At 35.0% G+C, this 20,230-nt stretch overlaps 7 non-coding genes across 7 annotated transcripts; all 7 read left to right on the top strand.

The window, feature by feature from the left end:
* The first annotated feature begins 2,856 nt into the window (after window positions 1-2,856).
* Window positions 2,857-2,928, top strand: Trnap-agg (transfer RNA proline (anticodon AGG)). The gene has a single exon. It is a non-coding gene; the product is annotated as a tRNA-Pro (tRNA).
* Window positions 2,929-4,949: 2,021 nt separating this feature from the next.
* On the top strand, window positions 4,950-5,021 carry Trnap-cgg (transfer RNA proline (anticodon CGG)). The gene has a single exon. It is a non-coding gene; the product is annotated as a tRNA-Pro (tRNA).
* A 1,765-nt stretch (window positions 5,022-6,786) lies between these two features.
* Trnap-agg (transfer RNA proline (anticodon AGG)) lies at window positions 6,787-6,858 on the top strand. Its single transcript has one exon. It is a non-coding gene; the product is annotated as a tRNA-Pro (tRNA).
* A 4,513-nt stretch (window positions 6,859-11,371) lies between these two features.
* Window positions 11,372-11,443, top strand: Trnap-agg (transfer RNA proline (anticodon AGG)). The gene has a single exon. It is a non-coding gene; the product is annotated as a tRNA-Pro (tRNA).
* A 2,021-nt stretch (window positions 11,444-13,464) lies between these two features.
* Window positions 13,465-13,536, top strand: Trnap-cgg (transfer RNA proline (anticodon CGG)). The gene has a single exon. It is a non-coding gene; the product is annotated as a tRNA-Pro (tRNA).
* A 1,765-nt stretch (window positions 13,537-15,301) lies between these two features.
* Window positions 15,302-15,373, top strand: Trnap-agg (transfer RNA proline (anticodon AGG)). The gene has a single exon. It is a non-coding gene; the product is annotated as a tRNA-Pro (tRNA).
* A 4,511-nt stretch (window positions 15,374-19,884) lies between these two features.
* Trnap-agg (transfer RNA proline (anticodon AGG)) lies at window positions 19,885-19,956 on the top strand. The gene has a single exon. It is a non-coding gene; the product is annotated as a tRNA-Pro (tRNA).
* Window positions 19,957-20,230: the final 274 nt, after the last annotated feature.

A 20,230-nucleotide genomic window follows, 5' to 3' on the forward strand; every position in this document is an offset into this window, starting at 1 on the left:
GTTTATCATGTGTTATGCTGCCCAATTTGTGGTGATCGATACAATAATGTTGAATTTTTCTTCACTTTAAATTTCTAAACTCACTATCTGTTTAATTGCTTCAAGGAGCACAAACGTCTAACAGCTAGGCTAGTCTCTGCATGAATTAAATATATGTAATGAAATATATATTTATACACCAAGCTCGATCAACACCTGTGTACAATGGCAGATTGATGATAAATGTATAATCATTACATACATGTCCTTCCCTAATTGACTATGAAACGGCATCGTAAATTATGTGACAACGTATGCGATTTTGCTTCACACTTTTAAGTACAAAGAATCATGTGACTGAGTTGGTGTTATTCCACTTATTTATAAGAACAAGGTTGACAACATACGCTTGAAAACTTAGCGTCCTCAGTGTAGATACAGAAGATAGCTTAAACAATCCTACAAGCAAAAAGATCTTTAAAACTATATTCACTTTACAGATGAAATGACCATGGTCAACATCAAAAGTACACAGACAAGATGATAACTGATTTAATGTATACAAAACGATTTCATTCCTAATCTAAATATGATGAACAATTTTATGTCATGCATGATAATATAAACAACTTTAAAAAGGGACTATGAATGCTAATAGATAATTAAATAGATAATCTCTTCTTTTCCAAATGAAACCAAACCTCTAGGACGTTGTATCGACAGGAAGTAATGAACATGCTTCAGTCACCTAAATTACAGTTTAATAAGTAATCTTTTTGCAACTACTGGAAGGATAATTCTAGCCAAAATATTTTTTATCTACTCTGTCCGAGAGAGTGACTCACGTTTCCATAAAGGTTACATTCTTTTGCTTTCATTACAAGATGAGCTGAGCTTTTCTTGCGAGTCATCTATCGAAATTCCATGCGGTAATCCAAACAAAATAGCATTGTATTTCAAAGTCCAAGAGGAAACACATCGAGTCTTTTCAATTAGCTTCTTTATTTTCAGAGAGATCGTAGCAAAATACAAACGCTGGCAATCTTGTCTTTGAAAAGTGCGTTCCGATTTCCCACCGTTCTGAGTCCAAACTAATGGCCCGACACGCCCATTCTGTTTAGAATCCATCAAAAACCTCCTTAGACACTGCAGAGCCGTTGGTCTTGAAGTTTTGGTCCTTTACCACGGGAGACTATATTGATCGGAGGCATGTTCACCACTGACAGCGGCACACAGGTTATACAAAATCGCACATTGAATCCCAGATTATGCATCCCAGATATCAACTTCAGTCAAAATCAGAGCTCAAAATCCAGGCCCATTGTGAAACCTCCAAATTCACACTTCCAGAATCAGACCTTCAGATTCAGACCACTCTACGGCTTAAGATAACTCCTGCAAAGTGGAATGCTCCAAAATAAAATGTGTTGCTTAATGATATTACTGTGTGACTTGACTTTAAAAATACCCTGATCATGGTGCAATCCACGGCTAGAGAATTCAAGGTAATTTATCTTCCCACTTGAAGCACTTTGCTCGTGCAGCATTGGGTGAACCGAACAGCGTATTTGGATATACCTTAAAACGTCAATAAACGACTCTCGGGGGTAACGCTGTACGGGGAAAAGAAATTTGAGGACATTTTACTTAAGGTATAATGCGTAATCATTAATTACACATACAAATTACTTGACAGTCGACTTTAAGAAAACAAATGAATCAAAGGACCTACTATGAACTAACCAAAGGCTATATATGATGAAAACAATATGGTCATTATGATTTACATATAGGAGATCCATGATATAGTTATATCAGAAAGCCTATAAACAATATAACATTAAACAGATTCATTTCATTGGAGTGAGAAACAGGCGAGCATTCCATAAACACGTGGTGAGGTCTGCAAAGACACATTAGCATGCAAAATGTTTTGTTATATAAGATAAAAGCTATGCAACATTCAACGGAAAGTTCTCTCTTCTGTTGGAACTTACACCATGTCTCTGGGAATATCACTTGACAGAAAGCAATACAAAAGCTTCAACCACCTCAATTCTAGTTGTAAAGGTAATGTTTTTGCAACTACAAGATGGTAATTCCAGCTGAAATAATGTTATACTCACTCTGAATACCTGATTGAATGACTCAATGTTTCACGCTTCCATGAAGGTAACACTCTTTTGCTTTCATTGCTAGACGAGCGGGTTTTTCCATTCGAGTCATCAATCGAAATTTCATGCGCTAAACACAACGAAATGTTATTGTATTTATAAGTCCAAAAGTAACTACACCAAATCTTTTCTATTAGTATCTTTAGTTTACGTGAGATTACAAAGTATACACGATGACAACATTGCCTTTTACAAGCGCGATCCAGTGTTTAATGGACTAATTATATGATACTGTCCATTTATATGTACATTTCCTAGTTCTGTGGAATTCCAACTTTAAAACACAAATACAGCTACTTTGATAATAACTAAAACATGACAAAAACAAAAATACCAAAGAAAACTGGAAACAAATTTTGATGCAATAACAACAAATGGCTATTGCTATCAGGGAATTCTATTTTAGAAGCGGTTACAATGAAAACATTAAAGAAAATCTAATATGGGCATGTACCATTCAAATGTAACTTCGATGATCACCGATAAATTCAGTTTGAGCTCTTTTTATAAACGTTATCTTGTCAATCGTCATTTACTCAATGTCATTCATAGATTTTGCGACGCTGGATCATACACATGAACGTAACCTGGTGAAGGCATACAGCAATAATAAATAAAGCGAGGTATGCATCATTACAACGTACAACATCCATCTTTAAACTTGACATTCATACAATTATCGGAACAGACATTTCATCATCACGGCTCGTTGGTCTAGGGGTATGATTCTCGCTTAGGGTGCGAGAGGTCCCGGGTTCAAATCCCGGACGAGCCCAACATTTTATCATGTTTTAATTTGCCCACTTTGTCGCCATCGATAATATCCTACTTTACTAAAACTTATTAAGCCCACATTTTGTTTTAATTCCTTTAAAGAGCAAAAGCGTCTAACAGCCAAGCCAGATAAGCAATGAAATATACATTTCTTCACTAAGCTCTGAGTAACACCTGTACACAATGACAATCTGATATTGATAACAAAGAATTGTCAATGTAGTGTCATCGTAAATTATCTGACTACATATATGGTATATTATTGCACATTTTTCAGTGGAAAGTAATTATGTGAATACGAGTTGTTGGTATACCAATTTTGTTTTATATAAAATCAAGGGTGCCAAAATACGCTTGAAAAATCAGCGTCCTCAATGTAGCTATAGCGGTTCTTATAATCATGTCTGCAAGCTAATATTCGTCAAAAGACATTTAAAAGTTCATACAGGAGATATATAGACATTTCAATTTATCATGCTTTACAAATGGTATGACCATGGCCAACAACAAGAGTAAACAGATACATTTCTAATCTATCTACGGTGCACAATTGTATCCCATGTATAACGATATAAGCATGGAAATGTAAAAAAGGATTATCAGTGCTAATACTTAACGAATTAAATATATGAAGACCTATCCGAGATGATGCTACACGTCTCTTCTTCCAAATATCTACAGCAATCATAGCCAAAATCACGCCTACAAATCTAGACCAAGAGTGTTTAATAAAAGTCGTTAGGCACGTGGTAAAGATTATTTACACACATTGTCATGCGAAACCTTTTGGTGCATATAACAGCAGTGCACCATTCAAAGCATCGATTATCTCTTCTGTTCCATTTGATACCATGCCTCTGGGACGTTGAATCGACAGCAATGAAAATGCGTCAGCCGCCATAATTTCTAGTTGGAGAGTTCATTCTTTGACACTACTCGAAGGTTAATTCCAGCTTAGATATTTTTTTATACTCCAAATACCGGAAGGAATGACTCAAGGTTTTACATTTCCATGAAGGCAACACTCAGTTTCATTGATTACAAGAGAAGCTGGCTTTTTCTTCCGAGTTATCTATAGGAATTCCATGCGCTAAACAACAGTGATGTGATGCGATTTTGATTTTGAACGTAGCTTTAACAGTTTTTCAGTCATATCGCTTCGATACCTGCAATGTGCCACTTTATAGTGATGTCTAGCAGTGGGGCATCATGCCGCAGACATGTATTATGATATCCCACCCAGTCACATTATCCTAACACCAGGCCGACCAGTCCTAACACTAACCTCTTAACGCTGGGCGCCAAAAGAGGCATCTGGTAGTACCATTTGTGTAAGTACTCCATGTAATATTTGAATACAGTAGTTAAAGAACCCCAAAGCTGAATTAGAAGTATTAACATATATTGTTATGCATCTCTTTATTGAATTGGGATAAAGGGATGGTATTATTATTGTGTTGAAAAAATATGCTAAAGATAATAATTCATTTCTTAATTGTTATGACGAAAATATATTTATTTGTTCAAGTGTATAGTTGGTCCTAATAATTTATATGATCGGCTATGATGAAAGCATTTCCTGTTGGTCGAATTAAACGGATATATTCATACGTCTTAAGATGGCTATATTTTGGTAGCTGACCCTGATGAAACTGAAAATCTACACAATGCTCACAATGGTTACTGACTAGTTCCTGAACGTTAACTGCTAAGAAGGAATGTCTAAGCAACTTTTAAAAAAGAACAGTAAACGAACTAGTGTTTTAACAGTATGAAGCTGGGATGGTGTTGTATTTAGCGAAGACACATTTTGTGGACTTTTCGTAAGTGGTTTTTTGACACTTATCATATGTCAATGTCATTTATATATTCTGCCACGCTGTATCATAAAACTTGACCGTAAGCTAGCAAAACCATACAGTAATGACAAAATCCACTGAGGTATGCTGCAATAAATGTTTAGCCAACACTATTAAACTTGTCATACAGGCAATTATCGGAACAGATATAATTTTTAACTACGGCTCGTTGGTCTAGGGGTATGATTCTCGCTTCGGGTGCGAGAGGTCACGGGTTCAAATCCCGGACGAGCCCAATATTTTATTATGTTTCACGTCGCCCACTTTGCCTCTATCGTTACTATAATGCCGAATCTTTCTTCACTTTTTTCTAAACTCTTCATTTTAATTGTTTCAAATAGCACAAAACATCTCACCGCTAAACCTGGTCACATGCACTAATACATATATGTAACTAAAAGTATATATCTACACAAAGGTCTGATTAACATTTGTGTACAATGACATATTGACAAAAACATCAGTGCAAGACAAATGTGTGCCTAAAGAGTGACAGGTGTATTCGACAGCATAAATCGTTGGTCAAAGGAACTAGTTATATCTTTGGGTATCATAACTCTCGTTCAGCATGTAATTCAGTAACAGGAAGGTCTAAACATTAGACACCTGGCCTGCACTAATGACAACGAAATAGAATCGTAAATATTGTGACTGAATGTGTGATATTTGGTCACACATTTTCAATACAAAGAATTATGTGAATGTGACTTGGTGCTATATCAGTTATTTATAAAAGAAAACGAGACGATATTCGCATGAAAAATTAGCGTCCTCTTTGTATTTATATACGATAGTACAACCAAACCTGTAAACATATATTCTACAAAAAAGGCATTAAGAACTATATACACCAGGTATATTGAAAATTAAATCTCATCGAACTTTGCTGATGACATGATCAAGGCCATCATCAAGAGCACACATAGAAATGATGATTGGTATAACAGCTATAAAACGAGAAGGTACTCATTTCTTATCTCTGTGCGACGCACGATTTTATCCCATGTATGATGGTTTTAGTTCTAAAGATGTCCATTTTCTATAGCTGTCAGAATTGTAATATAGATAAGCAGATTAGCTTGCGCATGTCACGTATAAGTCTAGACAAGTGAAAACAGCAATGACAATTCGATAATCAATAGTATGTATCTTTCATCTAATAACGTCATATCTACATGACGATATTCAGATTAAATAATATCAAAGAAAGTAGAAATTGAACAATTTGTTACATTGTTTCGATGAGATAATACATCACATTAATCAGTCGAGTAATATTGCCTTTCAACACCAATTACTACATAGTCGTTGAAACACCTATATTCTTCAATGAGTGTTCCCAAAACTTAACAGAAATTTCAACAATCTGGAACACACAAAAACAATTGGATGCAGATCTTTCTGTTTCTCTTATGGCGCTAAATAAGTTGTAGTAGATTTTGTTGTTATCGAATAATGGTTTTCAGACATCGTAGCGATATGTCTGAAAAATTCATAACATTGAAGTAATGTATCATTGACCAGTATCCACCATAACTAAATATCACTTCGCATTAAATTGCAAAGACTATTCGTTGCTGTAAGCCGAAGGATGGAAACAAAATACAAAGAATGCGTGACATAATTCTGCTCATCGTGAAATATAGTATACATGTAATGCATTGAACATGTAAAGCTTTATCATTTGATTTATATATTTTGTTTATCAATGTTTCAAAAGTCTGTTTCAGTATTTTGATGCAATTTAACCTTTAAATACTATTACAAAATGTCCTTTATCATACATCTGATCGTCACTGATAAGTTCAGTTTTAGCACATTTCACAAGCGTTATCTTGTCAGTCGTCATTACCCAACGTCATCTATGGATTTTGCAACGCTGTATCATAAAACATGAAAGTAACTTGGTGCAGGTATACATCAATGATAAAAAGATAGAGATATGCTGCATTATACTATACAACTTCCATCATTAATCTTCACATTCTCTTTTTCGACACGGCTCGTTGGTCTAGGGGTATGATTCTCGCTTAGGGTGCGAGAGGTCCCGGGTTCAAATCCCGGACGAGCCCAACGTTTTTAATCATGTTTCTACTTCGTCCACTTTGTCTCGATGTTTGCAAATATTCTTCAAGAGACATTAAACAATATATATGAGATTGATGGATATTTCAATCGTATTTGACTTTACATATGACATGAATGTGACCAACATAAAGAGTACACAATGTGATAACTGATAGAGCATTACAAAACGAGAACGAGTTCATATCTAATGTATCCACGATGCATGATTTTATCCATTGTATGATGCTATAAACAAGAGAATATAACAAGGGATCATCAGTCCTAATATATACTTAAGGAATTATATATATATATATATATATATATATATATATATATATATATATATATATATATATATATAGATAGATATAGATAAAGATATAGATATATAATTGTTTGTGTGAGTGTGATTTGAATTTTTAACGTAGCTTTAACAATCTTTTGAGTCATATCGCTACGATGTCCGCAGTGATGTCTAGCACCGGGGCATCATGACACAGACATGTAGCATGATGTCCCACTCAGTCACATTATCCTGAAACAAGGTCAACCAGTCCTATATCTAACCTCTTAATGCTGAGCGACTAGCGATTTATGCCGATAAATCAGTCTTTCACCCGTGATGATGCTGATTCTCTGATGAGGGGCTGATACCACAACATCGTCCATCAGTATCAACACAGATTTGTGGTGTTGATTTATCGGACTATTTGCGAGGCAGCTGTTAATACCATTTTTATGTCCTTTGTACGACTCGCCCGTGAATTGAAACTCCAACCTCCCGCATCCGAGGCGGACGCTCAAACCACTAGCCCACCGGAGCGGTCCAACACGGTAAAGAAACTTATTGCAATAGCAAAATGTGTACTGCTTTTAGGGATTCTATTATAAGCCGTCGAAATCAAAACATTAAAGAAACTTCGATTAAAGCCTTCAACTTAATTGATCTCTTATTCGTTGTTTTTTGATAATTTGTAGACTGTTAAACAAAATTAAAAGAACTACATTTTGAAAACAAATAATTCAAGGTATTAGTATACGGCTTGATTGTGTTCACTTTCGAAAGAACACAATATTGAAGCAAGTAAAACTGAACAGTACACTTTATAGTCAAATTTCTTTTCACATTAGATTGCGAAGACAATGTGTAGCTGTAAACCGGTGGATAGGAAATTACGTCATAGTATAGATGCGTGAAAATTCTGCAGACTTTAAAGTACAATATACAGGTAAGGCATTGAAACAATACGCAATAACCATTTGACTTGTTTATTCTCTTTATCAATTCTTTTACAATTATTTTTGTCCAGCCATTGCGCGCGCATTTTAATTTTACCTTAATTGTAAGAAATATTCTTAAATCTCTGAAACGTCACTAAGTTTATTTTGGGCACTTTTCATAAGTGAGTTGTTGTCATTTATAATCAGTCAATGTTATGTATAGATTTGGCCACGAAGTATCATAAATCATGAATGTAACCAAGTAAACACATACATCATTGATAAATCAATCGAGTTATGCTGCATTAAAATGTACACCTTACAAAATTAAACTTGATACGCATGTTATTATCGGAAAAATCTTATTTTCAACACGGCTTGTTGATATAGGGGTGTTATTCTTGCATAGGGAGCGAGAAGTCCCGAACGAGCGCAACAGTTTATCATGTGTTATGCTGCCCAATTTGTGGTGATCGATACAATAATGTTGAATTTTTCTTCACTTTAAATTTCTAAACTCACTATCTGTTTAATTGCTTCAAGGAGCACAAACGTCTAACAGCTAGGCTAGTCTCTGCATGAATTAAATATATGTAATGAAATATATATTTATACACTAAGCTCGATCAACACCTGTGTACAATGACAGATTGATGATAAATGTATAATCATTACATACATGTCCTTCCCTAATTGACTATGAAACGGCATCGTAAATTATGTGACAACGTATGCGATTTTGCTTCACACTTTTAAGTACAAAGAATCATGTGACTGAGTTGGTGTTATTCCACTTATTTATAAGAACAAGGTTGACAACATACGCTTGAAAACTTAGCGTCCTCAGTGTAGATACAGAAGATAGCTTAAACAATCCTACAAGCAAAAAGATCTTTAAAACTATATTCACTTTACAGATGAAATGACCATGGTCAACATCAAAAGTACACAGACAAGATGATAACTGATTTAATGTATACAAAACGAGTTCATTCCTAATCTAAATACGATGAACAATTTTATGTCATGCATGATAATATAAACAACTTTAAAAAGGGACTATGAATGCTAATAGATAATTAAATAGATAATCTCTTCTTTTCCAAATGAAACCAAACCTCTAGGACGTTGTATCGACAGGAAGTAATGAACATGCTTCAGTCACCTAAATTACAGTTTAATAAGTAATCTTTTTGCAACTACTGGAAGGATAATTCTAGCCAAAATATTTTTTATCTACTCTGTCCGAGAGAGTGACTCACGTTTCCATAAAGGTTACATTCTTTTGCTTTCATTACAAGATGAGCTGAGCTTTTCTTGCGAGTCATCTATCGAAATTCCATGCGGTAATCCAAACAAAATAGCATTGTATTTCAAAGTCCAAGAGGAAACACATCGAGTCTTTTCAATTAGCTTCTTTATTTTCAGAGAGATCGTAGCAAAATACAAACGCTGGCAATCTTGTCTTTGAAAAGTGCGTTCCGATTTCCCACCGTTCTGAGTCCAAACTAATGGCCCGACACGCCCATTCTGTTTAGAATCCATCAAAAACCTCCTTAGACACTGCAGAGCCGTTGGTCTTGAAGTTTTGGTCCTTTACCACGGGAGACTATATTGATCGGAGGCATGTTCACCACTGACAGCGGCACACAGGTTATACAAAATCGCACATTGAATCCCAGATTATGCATCCCAGATATCAACTTCAGTCAAAATCAGAGCTCAAAATCCAGGCCCATTGTGAAACCTCCAAATTCACACTTCCAGAATCAGACCTTCAGATTCAGACCACTCTACGGCTTAAGATAACTCCTGCAAAGTGGAATGCTCCAAAATAAAATGTGTTGCTTAATGATATTACTGTGTGACTTGACTTTAAAAATACCCTGATCATGGTGCAATCCACGGCTAGAGAATTCAAGGTAATTTATCTTCCCACTTGAAGCACTTTGCTCGTGCAGCATTGGGTGAACCGAACAGCGTATTTGGATATACCTTAAAACGTCAATAAACGACTCTCGGGGGTAACGCTGTACGGGGAAAAGAAATTTGAGGACATTTTACTTAAGGTATAATGCGTAATCATTAATTACACATACAAATTACTTGACAGTCGACTTTAAGAAAACAAATGAATCAAAGGACCTAATATGAACTAACCAAAGGCTATATATGATGAAAACAATATGGTCATTATGATTTACATATAGGAGATCCATGATATAGTTATATCAGAAAGCCTATAAACAATATAACATTAAACAGATTCATTTCATTGGAGTGAGAAACAGGCGAGCATTCCATAAACACGTGGTGAGGTCTGCAAAGACACATTAGCATGCAAAATGTTTTGTTATATAAGATAAAAGCTATGCAACATTCAACGGAAAGTTCTCTCTTCTGTTGGAACTTACACCATGTCTCTGGGAATATCACTTGACAGAAAGCAATACAAAAGCTTCAACCACCTCAATTCTAGTTGTAAAGGTAATGTTTTTGCAACTACAAGATGGTAATTCCAGCTGAAATAATGTTATACTCACTCTGAATACCTGATTGAATGACTCAATGTTTCACGCTTCCATGAAGGTAACACTCTTTTGCTTTCATTGCTAGACGAGCGGGTTTTTCCATTCGAGTCATCAATCGAAATTTCATGCGCTAAACACAACGAAATGTTATTGTATTTATAAGTCCAAAAGTAACTACACCAAATCTTTTCTATTAGTATCTTTAGTTTACGTGAGATTACAAAGTATACACGATGACAACATTGCCTTTTACAAGCGCGATCCAGTGTTTAATGGACTAATTATATGATACTGTCCATTTATATGTACATTTCCTAGTTCTGTGGAATTCCAACTTTAAAACACAAATACAGCTACTTTGATAATAACTAAAACATGACAAAAACAAAAATACCAAAGAAAACTGGAAACAAATTTTGATGCAATAACAACAAATGGCTATTGCTATCAGGGAATTCTATTTTAGAAGCGGTTACAATGAAAACATTAAAGAAAATCTAATATGGGCATGTACCATTCAAATGTAACTTCGATGATCACCGATAAATTCAGTTTGAGCTCTTTTTATAAACGTTATCTTGTCAATCGTCATTTACTCAATGTCATTCATAGATTTTGCGACGCTGGATCATACACATGAACGTAACCTGGTGAAGGCATACAGCAATAATAAATAAAGCGAGGTATGCATCATTACAACGTACAACATCCATCTTTAAACTTGACATTCATACAATTATCGGAACAGACATTTCATCATCACGGCTCGTTGGTCTAGGGGTATGATTCTCGCTTAGGGTGCGAGAGGTCCCGGGTTCAAATCCCGGACGAGCCCAACATTTTATCATGTTTTAATTTGCCCACTTTGTCGCCATCGATAATATCCTACTTTACTAAAACTTATTAAGCCCACATTTTGTTTTAATTCCTTTAAAGAGCAAAAGCGTCTAACAGCCAAGCCAGATAAGCAATGAAATATACATTTCTTCACTAAGCTCTGAGTAACACCTGTACACAATGACAATCTGATATTGATAACAAAGAATTGTCAATGTAGTGTCATCGTAAATTATCTGACTACATATATGGTATATTATTGCACATTTTTCAGTGGAAAGTAATTATGTGAATACGAGTTGTTGGTATACCAATTTTGTTTTATATAAAATCAAGGGTGCCAAAATACGCTTGAAAAATCAGCGTCCTCAATGTAGCTATAGCGGTTCTTATAATCATGTCTGCAAGCTAATATTCGTCAAAAGACATTTAAAAGTTCATACAGGAGATATATAGACATTTCAATTTATCATGCTTTACAAATGGTATGACCATGGCCAACAACAAGAGTAAACAGATACATTTCTAATCTATCTACGGTGCACAATTGTATCCCATGTATAACGATATAAGCATGGAAATGTAAAAAAGGATTATCAGTGCTAATACTTAACGAATTAAATATATGAAGACCTATCCGAGATGATGCTACACGTCTCTTCTTCCAAATATCTACAGCAATCATAGCCAAAATCACGCCTACAAATCTAGACCAAGAGTGTTTAATAAAAGTCGTTAGGCACGTGGTAAAGATTATTTACACACATTGTCATGCGAAACCTTTTGGTGCATATAACAGCAGTGCACCATTCAAAGCATCGATTATCTCTTCTGTTCCATTTGATACCATGCCTCTGGGACGTTGAATCGACAGCAATGAAAATGCGTCAGCCGCCATAATTTCTAGTTGGAGAGTTCATTCTTTGACACTACTCGAAGGTTAATTCCAGCTTAGATATTTTTTTATACTCCAAATACCGGAAGGAATGACTCAAGGTTTTACATTTCCATGAAGGCAACACTCAGTTTCATTGATTACAAGAGAAGCTGGCTTTTTCTTCCGAGTTATCTATAGGAATTCCATGCGCTAAACAACAGTGATGTGATGCGATTTTGATTTTGAACGTAGCTTTAACAGTTTTTCAGTCATATCGCTTCGATACCTGCAATGTGCCACTTTATAGTGATGTCTAGCAGTGGGGCATCATGCCGCAGACATGTATTATGATATCCCACCCAGTCACATTATCCTAACACCAGGCCGACCAGTCCTAACACTAACCTCTTAATGCTGGGCGCCAAAAGAGGCATCTGGTAGTACCATTTGTGTAAGTACTCCATGTAATATTTGAATACAGTAGTTAAAGAACCCCAAAGCTGAATTAGAAGTATTAACATATATTGTTATGCATCTCTTTATTGAATTGGGATAAAGGGATGGTATTATTATTGTGTTGAAAAAATATGCTAAAGATAATAATTCATTTCTTAATTGTTATGACGAAAATATATTTATTTGTTCAAGTGTATAGTTGGTCCTAATAATTTATATGATCGGCTATGATGAAAGCATTTCCTGTTGGTCGAATTAAACGGATATATTCATACGTCTTAAAATGGCTATATTTTGGTAGCTGACCCTGATGAAACTGAAAATCTACACAATGCTCACAATGGTTACTGACTAGTTCCTGAACGTTAACTGCTAAGAAGGAATGTCTAAGCAACTTTTAAAAAAGAACAGTAAACGAACTAGTGTTTTAACAGTATGAAGCTGGGATGGTGTTGTATTTAGCGAAGACACATTTTGTGGACTTTTCGTAAGTGGTTTTTTGACACTTATCATATGTCAATGTCATTTATATATTCTGCCACGCTGTATCATAAAACTTGACGGTAAGCTAGCAAAACCATACAGTAATGACAAAATCCACTGAGGTATGCTGCATTAAATGTTTAGCCAACACTATTAAACTTGTCATACAGGCAATTATCGGAACAGATATAATTTTTAACTACGGCTCGTTGGTCTAGGGGTATGATTCTCGCTTCGGGTGCGAGAGGTCCCGGGTTCAAATCCCGGACGAGCCCAATATTTTATTATGTTTCACGTCGCCCACTTTGTCTCTATCGTTACTATAATGCCGAATCTTTCTTCACTTTTTTCTAAACTCTTCATTTTAATTGTTTCAAATAGCACAAAACATCTCACCGCTAAACCTGGTCACATGCACTAATACATATATGTAACTAAAAGTATATATCTACACAAAGGTCTGATTAACATTTGTGTACAATGACATATTGACAAAAACATCAGTGCAAGACAAATGTGTGCCTAAAGAGTGACAGGTGTATTCGACAGCATAAATCGTTGGTCAAAGGAACTAGTTATATCTTTGGGTATCATAACTCTCGTTCAGCATGTAATTCAGTAACAGGAAGGTCTAAACATTAGACACCTGGCCTGCACTAATGACAACGAAATAGAATCGTAAATATTGTGACTGAATGTGTGATATTTGGTCACACATTTTCAATACAAAGAATTATGTGAATGTGACTTGGTGCTATATCAATTATTTATAAAAGAAAACGAGACGATATTCGCATGAAAAATTAGCGTCCTCTTTGTATTTATATACGATAGTACAACCAAACCTGTAAACATATATTCTACAAAAAAGACATTAAGAACTATATACACCAGGTATATTGAAAATTAAATCTCATCGAACTTTGCTGATGACATGATCAAGGCCATCATCAAGAGCACACATAGAAATGATGATTGGTATAACAGCTATAAAACGAGAAGGTACTCATTTCTTATCTCTGTGCGACGCACGATTTTATCCCATGTATGATGGTTTTAGTTCTAAAGATGTCCATTTTCTATAGCTGTCAGAATTGTAATATAGATAAGCAGATTAGCTTGCGCATGTCACGTATAAGTCTAGACAAGTGAAAACAGCAATGACAATTCGATAATCAATAGTATGTATCTTTCATCTAATAACGTCATATCTACATGACGATATTCAGATTAAATAATATCAAAGAAAGTAGAAATTGAACAATTTGTTACATTGTTTCGATGAGATAATACATCACATTAATCAGTCGAGTAATATTGCCTTTCAACACCAATTACTACATAGTCGTTGAAACACCTATATTCTTCAATGAGTGTTCCCAAAACTTAACAGAAATTTCAACAATCTGGAACACACAAAAACAATTGGATGCAGATCTTTCTGTTTCTCTTATGGCGCTAAATAAGTTGTAGTAGATTTTGTTGTTATCGAATAATGGTTTTCAGACATCGTAGCGATATGTCTGAAAAATTCATAACATTGAAGTAATGTATCATTGACCAGTATCCACCATAACTAAATATCACTTCGCATTAAATTGCAAAGACTATTCGTTGCTGTAAGCCGAAGGATGGAAACAAAATACAAAGAATGCGTGACATAATTCTGCTCATCGTGAAATATAGTATACATGTAATGCATTGAACATGTAAAGCTTTATCATTTGATTTATATATTCTGTTTATCAATGTTTCAAAAGTCTGTTTCAGTATTTTGATGCAATTTAACCTTTAAATACTATTACAAAATGTCCTTTATCATACATCTGATCGTCACTGATAAGTTCAGTTTTAGCACATTTCACAAGCGTTATCTTGTCAGTCGTCATTACCCAACGTCATCTATGGATTTTGCAACGCTGTATCATAAAACATGAAAGTAACTTGGTGCAGGTATACATCAATGATAAAAAGATAGAGATATGCTGCATTATACTATACAACTTCCATCATTAATCTTCACATTCTCTTTTTCGACACGGCTCGTTGGTCTAGGGGTATGATTCTCGCTTAGGGTGCGAGAGGTCCCGGGTTCAAATCCCGGACGAGCCCAACGTTTTTAATCATGTTTCTACTTCGTCCACTTTGTCTCGATGTTTGCAAATATTCTTCAAGAGACATTAAACAATATATATGAGATTGATGGATATTTCAATCGTATTTGACTTTACATATGACATGAATGTGACCAACATAAAGAGTACACAATGTGATAACTGATAGAGCATTACAAAACGAGAACGAGTTCATATCTAATGTATCCACGATGCATGATTTTATCCATTGTATGATGCTATAAACAAGAGAATATAACAAGGGATCATCAGTCCTAATATATACTTAAGGAATTATATATATATATATATATATATATATATATATATATATATATATATATATATATATATATATATATATATATATATATATATATATATAATTGTGTGTGTGAGTGTGATTTGAATTTTTAACGTAGCTTTGACAATCTTTTGAGTCATATCGCTACGATGTCCGCAGTGATGTCTAGCACCGGGGCATCATGACACAGACATGTAGCATGATGTCCCACTCAGTCACATTATCCTGAAACAAGGTCAACCAGTCCTATATCTAACCTCTTAATGCTGAGCGACTAGCGATTTATGCCGATAAATCAGTCTTTCACCCGTGATGATGCTGATTCTCTGATGAGGGGCTGATACCACAACATCGTCCATCAGTATCAACACAGATTTGTGGTGTTGATTTATCGGACTATTTGCGAGGCAGCTGTTAATACCATTTTTATGTCCTTTGTACGACTCGCCCGTGAATTGAAACTCCAACCTCCCGCATCCGAGGCGGACGCTCAAACCACTAGCCCACCGGAGCGGTCCAACACGGTAAAGAAACTTATTGCAATAGCAAAATGTGTACTGCTTTTAGGGATTCTATTATAAGCCGTCGAAATCAAAACATTAAAGAAACTTCGATTAAAGCCTTCAACTTAATTGATCTCTTATTCGTTGTTTTTTGATAATTTGTAGACTGTTAAACAAAATTAAAAGAACTACATTTTGAAAACAAATAATTCAAGGTATTAGTATACGGCTTGATTGTGTTCACTTTCGAAAGAACACAATATTGAAGCAAGTAAAACTGAACAGTACACTTTATAGTCAAATTTCTTTTCACATTAGATTGCGAAGACAATGTGTAGCTGTAAGCCGGTGGATAGGAAATTACGTCATAGTATAGATGCGTGAAAATTCTGCAGACTTTAAAGTACAATATACAGGTAAGGCATTGAAACAATACGCAATAACCATTTGACTTGTTTATTCTCTTTATCAATTCTTTTACAATTATTTTTGTCCAGCCATTGCGCGCGCATTTTAATTTTACCTTAATTGTAAGAAATATTCTTAAATCTCTGAAACGTCACTAAGTTTATTTTGGGCACTTTTCATAAGTGAGTTGTTGTCATTTATAATCAGTCAATGTTATGTATAGATTTGGCCACGAAGTATCATAAATCATGAATGTAACCAAGTAAACACATACATCATTGATAAATCAATCGAGTTATGCTGCATTAAAATGTACACCTTACAAAATTAAACTTGATACGCATGTTATTATCGGAAAAATCTTATTTTCAACACGGCTTGTTGATATAGGGGTGTTATTCTTGCATAGGGAGCGAGAAGTCCCGAACGAGCGCAACAGTTTAGCATGTGTTATGCTGCCCAATTTGTGGTGATCGATACAATAATGTTGAATTTTTCTTCACTTTAAATTTCTAAACTCACTATCTGTTTAATTGCTTCAAGGAGCACAAACGTCTAACAGCTAGGCTAGTCTCTGCATGAATTAAATATATGTAATGAAATATATATTTATACACTAAGCTCGATCAACACCTGTGTACAATGACAGATTGATGATAAATGTATAATCATTACATACATGTCCTTCCCTAATTGACTATGAAACGGCATCGTAAATTATGTGACAACGTATGCGATTTTGCTTCACACTTTTAAGTACAAAGAATCATGTGACTGAGTTGGTGTTATTCCACTTATTTATAAGAACAAGGTTGACAACATACGCTTGAAAACTTAGCGTCCTCAGTGTAGATACAGAAGATAGCTTAAACAATCCTACAAGCAAAAAGATCTTTAAAACTATATTCACTTTACAGATGAAATGACCATGGTCAACATCAAAAGTACACAGACAAGATGATAACTGATTTAATGTATACAAAACGAGTTCATTCCTAATCTAAATATGATGAACAATTTTATGTCATGCATGATAATATAAACAACTTTAAAAAGGGACTATGAATGCTAATAGATAATTAAATAGATAATCTCTTCTTTTCCAAATGAAACCAAACCTCTAGGACGTTGTATCGACAGGAAGTAATGAACATGCTTCAGTCACCTAAATTACAGTTTAATAAGTAATCTTTTTGCAACTACTGGAAGGATAATTCTAGCCAAAATATTTTTTATCTACTCTGTCCGAGAGAGTGACTCACGTTTCCATAAAGGTTACATTCTTTTGCTTTCATTACAAGATGAGCTGAGCTTTTCTTGCGAGTCATCTATCGAAATTCCATGCGGTAATCCAAACAAAATAGCATTGTATTTCAAAGTCCAAGAGGAAACACATCGAGTCTTTTCAATTAGCTTCTTTATTTTCAGAGAGATCGTAGCAAAATACAAACGCTGGCAATCTTGTCTTTGAAAAGTGCGTTCCGATTTCCCACCGTTCTGAGTCCAAACTAATGGCCCGACACGCCCATTCTGTCTAGAATCCATCAAAAACCTCCTTAGACACTGCAGACCCGTTGGTCTTGAAGTTTTGGTCCTTTACCACGGGAGACTATATTGATCGGAGGCATGTTCACCACTGACAGCGGCACACAGGTTATACAAAATCGCACATTGAATCCCAGATTATGCATCCCAGATATCAACTTCAGTCAAAATCAGAGCTCAAAATCCAGGCCCATTGTGAAACCTCCAAATTCACACTTCCAGAATCAGACCTTCAGATTCAGACCACTCTACAGTTTAAGATAACTCCTGCAAAGTGGAATGCTCCAAAATAAAATGTGTTGCTTAATGATATTACTGTGTGACTTGACTTTAAAAATACCCTGATCATGGTGCAATCCACGGCTAGAGAATTCAAGGTAATTTATCTTCCCACTTGAAGCACTTTGCTCGTGCAGCATTGGGTGAACCGAACAGCGTATTTGGATATACCTTAAAACGTCAATAAACGACTCTCGGGGGTAACGCTGTACGGGGAAAAGAAATTTGAGGACATTTTACTTAAGGTATAATGCGTAATCATTAATTACACATACAAATTACTTGACAGTCGACTTTAAGAAAACAAATGAATCAAAGGACCTAATATGAACTAACCAAAGGCTATATATGATGAAAACAATATGGTCATTATGATTTACATATAGGAGATCCATGATATATTTATATCAGAAAGCCTATAAACAATATAACATTAAACAGATTCATTTCATTGGAGTGAGAAACTGGCGAGCATTCCATAAACACGAGGTGAGGTCTGCAAAGACACATTAGCATGCAAAATGTTTTGTTATATAAGATAAAAGCTATGCAACATTCAACGGAAAGTTCTCTCTTCTGTTGGAACTTACACCATGTCTCTGGGAATATCACTTGACAGAAAGCAATACAAAAGCTTCAACCACCTCAATTCTAGTTGTAAAGGTAATGTTTTTGCAACTACAAGATGGTAATTCCAGCTGAAATAATGTTATACTCACTCTGAATACCTGATTGAATGACTCAATGTTTCACGCTTCCATGAAGGTAACACTCTTTTGCTTTCATTGCTAGACGAGCGGGTTTTTCCATTCGAGTCATCAATCGAAATTTCATGCGCTAAACACAACGAAATGTTATTGTATTTATAAGTCCAAAAGTAACTACACCAAATCTTTTCTATTAGTATCTTTAGTTTACGTGAGATTACAAAGTATACACGATGACAACATTGCCTTTTACAAGCGCGATCCAGTGTTTAATGGACTAATTATATGATACTGTCCATTTATATGTACATTTCCTAGTTCTGTGGAATTCCAACTTTAAAACACAAATACAGCTACTTTGATAATAACTAAAACATGACAAAAACAAAAATACCAAAGAAAACTGGAAACAAATTTTGATGCAATAACAACAAATGGCTATTGCTATCAGGGAATTCTATTTTAGAAGCGGTTACAATGAAAACATTAAAGAAAATCTAATATGGGCATGTACCATTCAAATGTAACTTCGATGATCACCGATAAATTCAGTTTGAGCTCTTTTTATAAACGTTATCTTGTCAATCGTCATTTACTCAATGTCATTCATAGATTTTGCGACGCTGGATCATACACATGAACGTAACCTGGTGAAGGCATACAGCAATAATAAATAAAGCGAGGTATGCATCATTACAACGTACAACATCCATCTTTAAACTTGACATTCATACAATTATCGGAACAGACATTTCATCATCACGGCTCGTTGGTCTAGGGGTATGATTCTCGCTTAGGGTGCGAGAGGTCCCGGGTTCAAATCCCGGACGAGCCCAACATTTTATCATGTTTTAATTTGCCCACTTTGTCGCCATCGATAATATCCTACTTTACTAAAACTTATTAAGCCCACATTTTGTTTTAATTCCTTTAAAGAGCAAAAGCGTCTAACAGCCAAGCCAGATAAGCAATGAAATATACATTTCTTCACTAAGCTCTGAGTAACACCTGTACACAATGACAATCTGATATTGATAACAAAGAATTGTCAATGTAGTGTCATCGTAAATTATCTGACTACATATATGGTATATTATTGCACATTTTTC

This window comes from Sinohyriopsis cumingii, unplaced genomic scaffold, assembly GCF_028554795.1.
Source record: "Sinohyriopsis cumingii isolate HCF-2022 unplaced genomic scaffold, ASM2855479v2 utg003322l, whole genome shotgun sequence".
Lineage (NCBI taxonomy): Eukaryota > Metazoa > Mollusca > Bivalvia > Unionida > Unionidae > Sinohyriopsis > Sinohyriopsis cumingii.